At 41.7% G+C, this 9753-nt stretch overlaps 1 long non-coding RNA gene across 10 annotated transcripts; it reads left to right on the top strand.

Moving 5' to 3' along the window:
* The first annotated feature begins 522 nt into the window (after window positions 1–522).
* Window positions 523–7615, top strand: LOC123102503 (uncharacterized). Of its 10 annotated transcripts, XR_006448982.1 has the most exons (8): window positions 524–714; window positions 807–946; window positions 1379–2367; window positions 2996–3051; window positions 5334–5451; window positions 5994–6085; window positions 6599–6661; window positions 7201–7615. It is a non-coding gene; the product is annotated as an uncharacterized lncRNA (long non-coding RNA). The 10 variants fall into 10 exon arrangements; XR_006448983.1 differs by having other exon boundaries at window positions 5994–6081; window positions 6599–7615; XR_006448979.1 differs by lacking the exon at window positions 6599–6661.
* The last annotated feature ends 2138 nt before the right edge of the window (window positions 7616–9753 follow it).

The raw sequence follows: 9753 nt of genomic DNA, 5'->3' as shown, positions 1-9753 counted from the left end.
GCAGTCTTTTTTTCGCTGCTGGCCGTTCGATCATCGCTAGAAAATGTTGGTGCAGTTTTGACCGCGCGGTGAATTGTGGACAAGGAATGACCTGTGGGCTCGGGGCGGGATCCAATTGGCTGGGTTTCTCATTTTTGGGTGCGCGCGCAGCCTCTCTTGTCGTGCGGCGTGCGCACGTCGTGGGCGCTGCGCCATTCCCGGTTCCCGCTCGCCCCTCTCGTTCGCCTGTTGGTGCAGCTGCAAATGGGTCTACCTGCTCCTTGGTCCCACAAGCCGGTCTGATGGCTGTGCCTTTTTCGTGTGAGCGTTGCCTACCGCGTCGCGTCGTGGGTCAAACGCGCGCTGCCCGCGTCGTGCGTTACGGGGAGCAGTTGCGCAGGGATGGGCCAATGCGTGTGTAGCCGGCTTATGCACCCGCGTCTGCCCTATAGTGATGACAGGTGGACCGAAGTTGCTCCTGGTCCCATTCGTCGGTGGCCCTGGCTGCGCGTCTCGTCGCGGTCGGGATTCGCCCGTGCGCTGCGCTCGCCCCGCGGAACGTGCAAAAGGGTCAAAACCCTAGCCGCTAGTTCTCGTCAAGCGCGCGGCCCCTCCGCCTCGTCTCCTCCCTACTCCCTCCTCTCACACGACGCCGCCCTCGAGCCCGCGCCGCCTCGACCTCGTCTCCTCCCCGCTCCCTCCTCTACAACGCAGCCGCCCTCGATGCGCCGTAAGGTACGCCGTCGACACGTCGGGGATACGCAGCGACGGAGCTCAGCCGGAGCGCAGCAGAAACCCACTCCTAACCCTATTCGCTCGATTGACAGGAGCAGGGCAACGGATTGGATCGAGGGCGCCCTAGCCTCGCCGCCGCTACACCTGGATTCGCTAGCCGCCGCGTCGAGTCACCTCCGTCGCCGCCGCGAGTCAGCTCCACCGTTGCCGCCAGGAATCCCTTCCCGACAAGGTAACTTCCTCCAAATCCCTGCTCTCCATGGTCCTACAGCCCTGCTTGATGCGTGTGTGTTGTATGCATTTACGCCTCCCTTCCGATCTTCAGATCTCCATATTTGGTGAATGCGGTGTTTTCGTCAGATTACTATCTGTATTTGGGGATTAGCTACGAATTGATGTTTTAGTTTGAGCGTGGATACTCGGCAGTGGTGATTTAGATATTTTTGTAGAATAGAATGGTTAACTCTGTCTATTTCTGGAGAACTGCAGTGTAGATGATATATGTATGAACGATCGTAACACTGAAAATGCAAAATTTACAGTATGGTGTAATGATGGTCGGTGGGGTGACTTTTTTTGATGGCATTGCCCAGTGCAGTTTTTGGATTTCTACTGAGTGGTACCGTGTTCTGAGATTAGTTTTTTTTTCTGTTGCTATCTGCAGGAAAATTCCTAGGGATTTGATTGATGGAGGCATCACTATTTGGCGCTGGATTATCCATTTTTGCAGCACCAGCAATGTTGTTTTTGTTTGGAATGGCCAGTTCTCAATTTCTAAATCGGCTATACTATACTTCTTGTCAGGTTACATTATCTTGCTTGGTTTCAGTCTATATGTAGCACAAAAATAGGTGACATGGTTGGTTTGTATGTTACACTAAGGAACACCACCATAAGGATAAGGGCATTGCACTTCTTTGTTTATATTTGGTCTGTTCCTATTCGATTTGCTGTAGTACTTAATTGCTACACCATTTCAAGTTTCTTACTGTTTGCTTCTTGCTGTTTCATTGTATTCAGTTATGATATATTTTTCAACTATACAAGCACTTGGGGAAGTCGGGAAAACTGAACCAAAGACAAACACTTTTACTGGTGATGTTGGGGCTTTTTTTTTTAACTGAGATGTGAAAGATGCATCTTATCCCCTGAGATATATTGCCTTTAATCTCTTGATTTTTTTCCCTGACATGCTAATATAGAGCCAGATATGCATGATTCATCATACACATTACAGCCAATTATCCATTGGTTCTTTTGTCCATAGAGGTGATTTTGTTTGGACCATTAGTCTAGGTAGTGACATTTTGATCGATAAGGCACAAGTTTATTTTCTTTTTCATTCGGGCTACACTAAAGTAAGCATAACCGTCAGTGAAATGAAGGCATACAAATCATGAAGTTTTTGCCTTGGCTGTGTGCCTCGTTTAGTTGTCACTTATTTATTTCTGGGAAGTTATTCAATTCTCATTGAGCTTTCCTTATGCTTTCCATTGCTAAAGAAGAAATTTAAATACGCAATATTTTTAATGTCTGAGGAGGCGAGAGGAGATGAAAAAGGGCTGTAAGGTTGTACTTTGGTGCGTCTCTGGCCAATGATGGCTGGATCCATCTGACGCTCTTCCAAGCAGAGCAGTGCAGATTTGCTGACTGGTACAACATCTAAACCTTGGCTACCCTAGCTAAATTTTACATCTCTTAGTATCAACAAATAAGTTGGTTACAGTATATACTTGAAGATTGCAGCAGGCACAAAATGCTTGGCTAACCAGCCGGTTAATTGAGTTGTGCCTACGAAGGATCAGTCGAGTAGTTGTTTTTTTCTAAAATAAATGAGGATTCGTTTGGTTGCCATGTAACGGTAAGGCCAGAATGGTGGTACTGAAAAATGGTACTTTAATGGTCATATGTGTTGTGGAGTTGGAACTTGATTCTTTTTAAGTTGGAGTGGGTAGGTTGTCTATATGTATTGCATTATTTTTCTACGGTGTACTGTTCTTTCTAATGATTTTTTTAAAGTCAGTATTTAAGTTTACGGCATTATTCTGCGGCGTACTGTTCTGTCTACAACATACTGTTAATATCTTATGCTTTTCAACATTACACGGTTAAAACCTTCTGTATAAGATCTTGCGCTTTCAACATCTGCTCATGGCGCTGTGCGTATTCTGCTATGAACTGTTTACATTATAGAGAGTTGTGGTACCTACATTTGTACGATTTCTTTTAGCTGATGTTGGTTGCTCATACTGACAAAAGGTGTGTTAACAAATGATTGCAGAGCAGCGGAGGAACATGTTTCTACAAATGTGCCAAAACTGATGGATTTAACTAGAGGTATTGCACTATTATTCTACAGGTATTGCTGTATTGCATTATCCAACTGTGAGTCTGTTCTAAACTCTATGCCCCATGTAAATCTGATGGAAGATTGGGCCATTTAATTTTAACCAAAAAGGGTGATATGCTTTGAGTTGCTTGAATCTGTCCAGACCTAAAAATTAGATATACTTTGAAAGCTCGATATATGAGTAGGAGATAGTTGATAAAGGTGTACCTCTTGTAGGAGATTATTAGTTGATTACCTGCTTCTATGCGGCGAACAAATGAGTAAGCAGTTTTAGTTGATAAAGGTGTAGGCAACACACCATTTTTGCTCCATTTTTTGGTTTATAAGTCAAGGATGTTTAGCCTTTCCTGAATATGTTAATTGTGAAACAGTTTTGATGCAATTTTTGAACCATTCAGTCTGTTTTGTTCGTGCAGTTCATGGTACCAGATCTGCAGGCTGCATCTTGTGTAGATTTGGCTACCACATTATATGATGATGTTTCACTTTGCTCAGTCAAAGTTTCAGTAAAAATTTGAATTGAACATATTTTTGTAGACATACAAAAATGGTCTGCATTTTTTACATCGCCCTGACATCCAATTCAAACTATATTTTCTGCCTAAACTGTTGCGTACCCATGAGATCATGGGATAACTCAGACATGAGCCGGTGTCCAGTGCGCAGTTGGGTACATTATTTGGTGACATCCAGTGCTAACTGTTTTTTCAAGGCCACCCAGTGGAGTGAGGGTGATTAGTGTGGCATCAGCCTACCGTTTATTTAGCTGGTTCTAGGATCTCCTTTGTTGCTGCATCTTGATCTCCTGCTTTGCTGTAACTATGTTCTGCTGCTTGATGTTTGCTTCCTTCTTTCTAGCTACATGCTTATTCTTTCTAGCCACATGCATATTTTCCTTTTGCTGTGGGAAATAGTTCCGTTATAGGTCGACCATGGAAGCCATTTTCTTGGTACGACAACTTATGGAGAGATATAGGGAGCATAAGAAGGACTTGCATATGGTGTTCATTGACTTGGAGAAGGCCTATGATAAGATACCGCGGAATGTCATGTGGTGGGCCTTGGAGAAACACAAAGTCCCAGCAAAGTACATTACCCTCATCAAGGACATGTACAATAATGTTGTGACAAGTGTTCGAACAAGTGATGTCGACACCGATGACTTCCCGATTAAGATAGGACTGCATCAGGGGTCAGCTTTGAGCCCTTATCTTTTTGCATTGGTGATGGATGAGGTCACAAGGGGTATACAAGGAGATATCCCATGGTGTATGCTCTTTGCGGATGATGTGGTGCTAGTTGACGATAGTCGGATGGGGGTAAATAGGAAGTTAGAGTTATGGAGACAAACCTTGGAATCGGAAGGGTTTAGGCTTAGTAGAACTAAAACCGAGTACATGATGTGCGGTTTCAGTACTACTAGCTGTGAGGAGGAGGAGGTTAGCCTTGATGGCCAGGTGGTACCTCGGAAGGACACCTTTCGGTATTTGGGGTCAATGTTGCAGGAGGATGGGGGTATTGATGAAGATGTGAACCATCGAATCAAAGCCGGATGGATGAAGTGGCGCCAAGCTTCTGGCATTCTCTGTGACAAGAGAGTGCCACAAAAGCTAAAAGGCAAGTTCTACAGGACAGCGGTTCGACCCGCAATGTTGTATGGCGCGGAGTGTTGGCCGACTAAAAGGCGACATGTTCAACAGTTAGGTGTGGCGGAGATGCGTATGTTGAGATGGATGTGTGGCCACACGAGGAAGGATCGAGTCCGGAATGATGATATACGAGATAGAGTTGGGGTAGCACCAATTGAGGAGAAGCTTGTCCAACATCGTTTGAGATGGTTTGGGCATATTCAGCGCAGGCCTCCAGAAGCTCCAGTGCATAGCGGACGGCTAAAGCGTGCGGAGAATGTCAAGAGAGGGCGGGGTCGACCGAGTTTGACATGGGAGGAGTCCGTTAAGAGAGACCTGAAGGATTGGAGTATCGACAAAGAGCTAGCTATGGACAGGGGTGCGTGGAAGCTTGCTATCCATGTGCCAGAGCCATGAGTTGGTTGCGAGATCTTATGGGTTTCACCTCTAGCCTACCCCAACTTGTTTGGGACTAAAGGCTTTGTTGTTGTTGTTGTTTATATTTATCAGTAGCATCTCTATGTTTATAGATACATGCTAGGAACGTGCTTATTTAGTGTGGCCTTCTCTTTTTTATGCAAGAAGTGTGCCTTCTCTAATCTGACAATCATCTTATTTGTTGTTCTAAATAATTACTGCAGGATGGAGCAGCAGGCATAGATGAAATCTACTGCCAATTTCTATTGGTTGCGGCATCTTCCGCTGAGTAACTCAACAGAACAGCCTGCTAGCATTGATTCTTGCAATAAAAAAAGTCTGGTATCATTCATAAAAAGCCTATAGACATAGATAATTTCTTAATCCTGCACTGGTTCTCACCAGTGAGATTGTAGATGTGGTATTTTGTTTCTTAATCCTGCACTGGTTCTCACCAGTGAGATTGTAGATGTGGTATTTTGAGAATACCAGTGTAATTCACTGGTCCAAAAGCTCCATTTCTTAATGTGTTTTTGCAGAATGCCAGTAATGTTTTTCTTTTCCTTAATGTACAAACATATCTATGAGATATGATTTTGGATCTGAACTTTTCCCTGTCTGCATCTCACATTGTGGTATGATCATGGTACAGCAAAAGGAAAAGATGTTTAAACTTTTTTTGGGCGTCATACATGAAAAGTACCTTTATTTCCATCGAGCTTAATTACTAAGAAAATGTTACCACTGTTTCCTTACTAATAAACCTAAATGTTCTGAAAGTTCGGTCTCTTGCTCTCTTTGCTTATGAATCAAACACTTTCCCTTTCTTTAGTCCTTACACGGTTCCACCTCGGTTAGACTTCATACTTTGATGGTGTTTGTAGGTATGAAGACTTGAAGAGTGGTCATAATGTTACTTAAAGGAGGCCTCAACTTGCACCAAATACATGGGCATGTGCAACAACAACTTATGTAGGTGAGTAGGTATTTATGCTTAGTTTTGACTTGAGTACAAAAAAGAGCTTGCTGACATATACAAGAGAATAGGCTACCCATTCTTGAATTGAATCAGATTAGTAGACTAAACCACTGTGGTGTACTCTTTGCTGCTGAGTTATTACAATCCAACTGAAAATAAGGGGAAAACAAACATGATCCTGCCATTTAAATTATCTCATGTTCGTGGAGAAAAGTTGCATAGTTAGCTATTGCAAAATACTATCGACCCAGTTTTTGTTCAATAGACGTCCCTTCTTCGAATGTAGCTTGAACCTGCGCAAGGGCATGGTAGCATGCTCATTCTATTTTTACTAAGGTGGTTACACTTTCCTACTTTTTACTGAAAGAGAGTCAATTTAGTCATGAGCTATAGTGGCGTTTCTGTTTACTGAATTTCGTTTTGCAGTTCCCTTCTCTTAAATGTTTATTCAAATGTGCCTAATGTTTTTTTCATGTTTCTAAAAACTAATAAATGTTGCTCTCAAATCAGTTAGGAGGCTGAAGGTAGTAGCTTACTGAACTCTCATTTCCGGAAAAATCTGGAGATGTCTTGGTATGGAGTTTCATGATCAACTTGCTCCGGCATAGTTAGTCTTTCTAGACTAATTGTTTGTCAGTATATATTCTATACATGTGTTTGATTGGTTGTGCAAACATGCATGCATTGTTCTGTGTGGAAATTGCTTTATCCGGTCTGTTCTATAGCAATGTTTCCAGTGGCTGTTTAGCACATATATTTAGATAGTTGCATACGCATGCTTGGTTCTGCCAGAAAATTATCTTCCCTGATATGTTTTCAGATGCTATTTGGTATACATGTTTGTCTTTGTCATGTTTATGTTGAGTTGTGGGTTCCAAAGGTATTTATGATGATCGTTTGCATGGTGGGTCATGTCAGCGATGTGCATTGCATATTCATGATTCAAACTCTTTGTTGGGTATATATCTATATGAAGTTGTTTTTGAATGGCCCATGATTCATTTTTTATTAGTATTTTAGTTTAAGCATTTCTCCAGAGAATCTTGATATCCAGCTGTATATATATCCAGTCATGTTTTTTTACTCTGACCGTTTTTTGTTTTGTTTTACAGTTTGTACAATCTCTAAAGATGGTGCTCCATTGTTCTGTTAATCAAGATTTGTTCCCTCCTTTCTTACTAGCTGATACGTGATGACCGTTTGCATGGGGGGTTATGTTAACTATATTCTATTCATGATTCAAACTGTTTGTTGGGTAATTTAGTTTAGACATTGTGTCCTTAGAATCTTGATATCTAGCTGTATCGGTATAGTATAGTTTGTGATTTTTCCCTCTGAATTTATATGTCCACTCAGGTTGGGATAGGTTATGAGTATTCTTAGTGTGGAAACAGCGGCAGTGCTGTACTTTCATCAGATGATGATACGCCAACCTTGCCCCATTTGGCTCTATGTTACCCCAATAAGATAGCAAAATACACATGCTCAAGTATATATTTTCAAAGATGAATTATCCTTCATTTTCCATTTTAAATGGTTTGAATAAGTATCCTAAGTGGCTGCTAAAACTTACTTCTACCAACGAAGTCAAATATTTTTCATCTTAAATTGCTTCCTCAGGAATATAGTTATTGAGAAAATGCAAATATTTTTGACGCACACATGGTTTCAAATGGGTCTCTACGCCATGTGGGCTGGATTCACTTGGACTGTCAGCCCTAAAAAATTAGGATTTGTAAAAAAGAAGGGTCTCTGTTACCCATATAACATAACAAATTATGCATGCAAGTTTAGATTTTGAAAGACAAACCTCAATGTAAAGGTTCACAATTCATGCCCTATGCTTGCTCAAACATAAAATTATGAACAAATATTCTCAAACACGCACATGGTATTAAATGGGATTATGTGCCATTTGGGGCAACAGTCATATTTTCAGACCAACATGGTTTTCGGTGGGACTTTGTGTTGCCAAATTTAAATGTGTGTGTGCATCTAATTGTAGACAACAAGCAACAATTCTTTATTATTATTATTATTATTATTATAGAGCGTTAAATTTTATTACCATATGTGCTTGCCCACAACAAAACCAACTAAATTATGGATTCAGCGGGTCTCTACGCCATTTGGTAAAAATCGCCACAAAAGAGGGGAGAAGTATAATCTGGATAAATGAGAACTAAATCAATGCATGCCAAGAAATTCGACATAGTAATAGGAAAGGAGAAATCTCACCAGTTGGGTACCTCTTTGCCGGAAACGTCTCTCTCGCCAAAATGAGCCATCGAGGAAGAAAAAAGGGTTAAATAGGCAGATAGATGCAGTTGTTGCCGCTTCATATTCTACTCCGGACGGGACACCCAGAGAATTGTTCATGGGTCGGACTATGTAGCATATGGGCCTTTCAAATACCTATGCCTCCATATGCACAACAAAGGGAGGGTTTTTTCATGCATATGAAAAATAAAAGTTTTGCACAAACACTGCTAAAAATACCTCCTTAATTGGTTTATATATGTTGTAAAAATATGTTTTTTTCTCATATATGAGGCTCAGATTTCTCAGCGTAATAAACAAATTTTCAATATAGCAGGATTTAAACATGGGCTTACTACTATCAAAATGGAATATGTTCTTACTAAAGGAAACTATTTTCATCGCTATCATGACTTTAGCGGGTCTCTGCGCCATTTGGCGCAACGAGTTTGGGGTGTGTACGATGCGTGCGAGTGAGCTCACCTTCAAAATGTAGGGGAGATGCAAGATCGAGATAAATGAAAAGTAAATCCATGCATGCAGCCAAATCCGAAATCAAAAGAGGCAAGAAATCGCACCGGTCGGCGGCTGAGGAAACGCCTCTGTCACGCAGCTGAGGAACCGAGAGAGAAAGGAAAGGGATAGACAGTCTCCGCTCGATCCGCCCCCTGCCGCTTCATATTCTGCTCCCCACGGGCCACAAGCATCGCTCTACGTGGGCTGGGCTAAATAGCATATGGGCTATCCTAATACCTCCTGATGCCTATATCTCCGTATATGCACAACAAAGAGATGTTTTTTCCCTAGGTTTCTTATCTTTTTTCCTTTTTTGAATGAAAAAGATGCACAACCAGGTTTCTCACCATGGTAACCATGTTTTCAAGCTAAACCTATTCATGTCACACAAATATTTTCTTTTTCCAAACCCATTGCCAAAAAAACAACCATGCCAACTTTACTCTCTCATCATAGTGACCATATTTTCAAACTAAACATATTCATATTATGCAATTTCCCTTTTCCCAGGCTATTATTTCACAACGTAATAAACATGTTTAAAAAATAGCATGATTTAGCAGAAGATCCTTGCAGCATGAAACTATTTTCATCGATAGCATGTCTTCAGCGGGCCTCTGCGCCAGTTGGCGCAACGGGTCAACTAGTTTCTATAAGTGTCACAAATAGCCCTAGAGTTCGTAGTAAAATAACACCATATGATACACATCAATCAACACTAATGTCACCTAGATACTCCAATGTCACCACAAGTATCCGTGGGTCAATTATACGATATGCATCTAACAACTTCAGATTCATAATATTCAATCCAACATAAAGAACCTCAAAGAGTGCCCCAAGATTTCTACCAGAGAAACAAGGGCAAAAACGTGCATCAACCCCTATGC

Source organism: Triticum aestivum, chromosome 5A, assembly GCF_018294505.1.
Source record: "Triticum aestivum cultivar Chinese Spring chromosome 5A, IWGSC CS RefSeq v2.1, whole genome shotgun sequence".
NCBI classification, from domain to species: domain Eukaryota; kingdom Viridiplantae; phylum Streptophyta; class Magnoliopsida; order Poales; family Poaceae; genus Triticum; species Triticum aestivum.
This window is presented reverse-complemented; position numbering and strand designations above follow the sequence as displayed.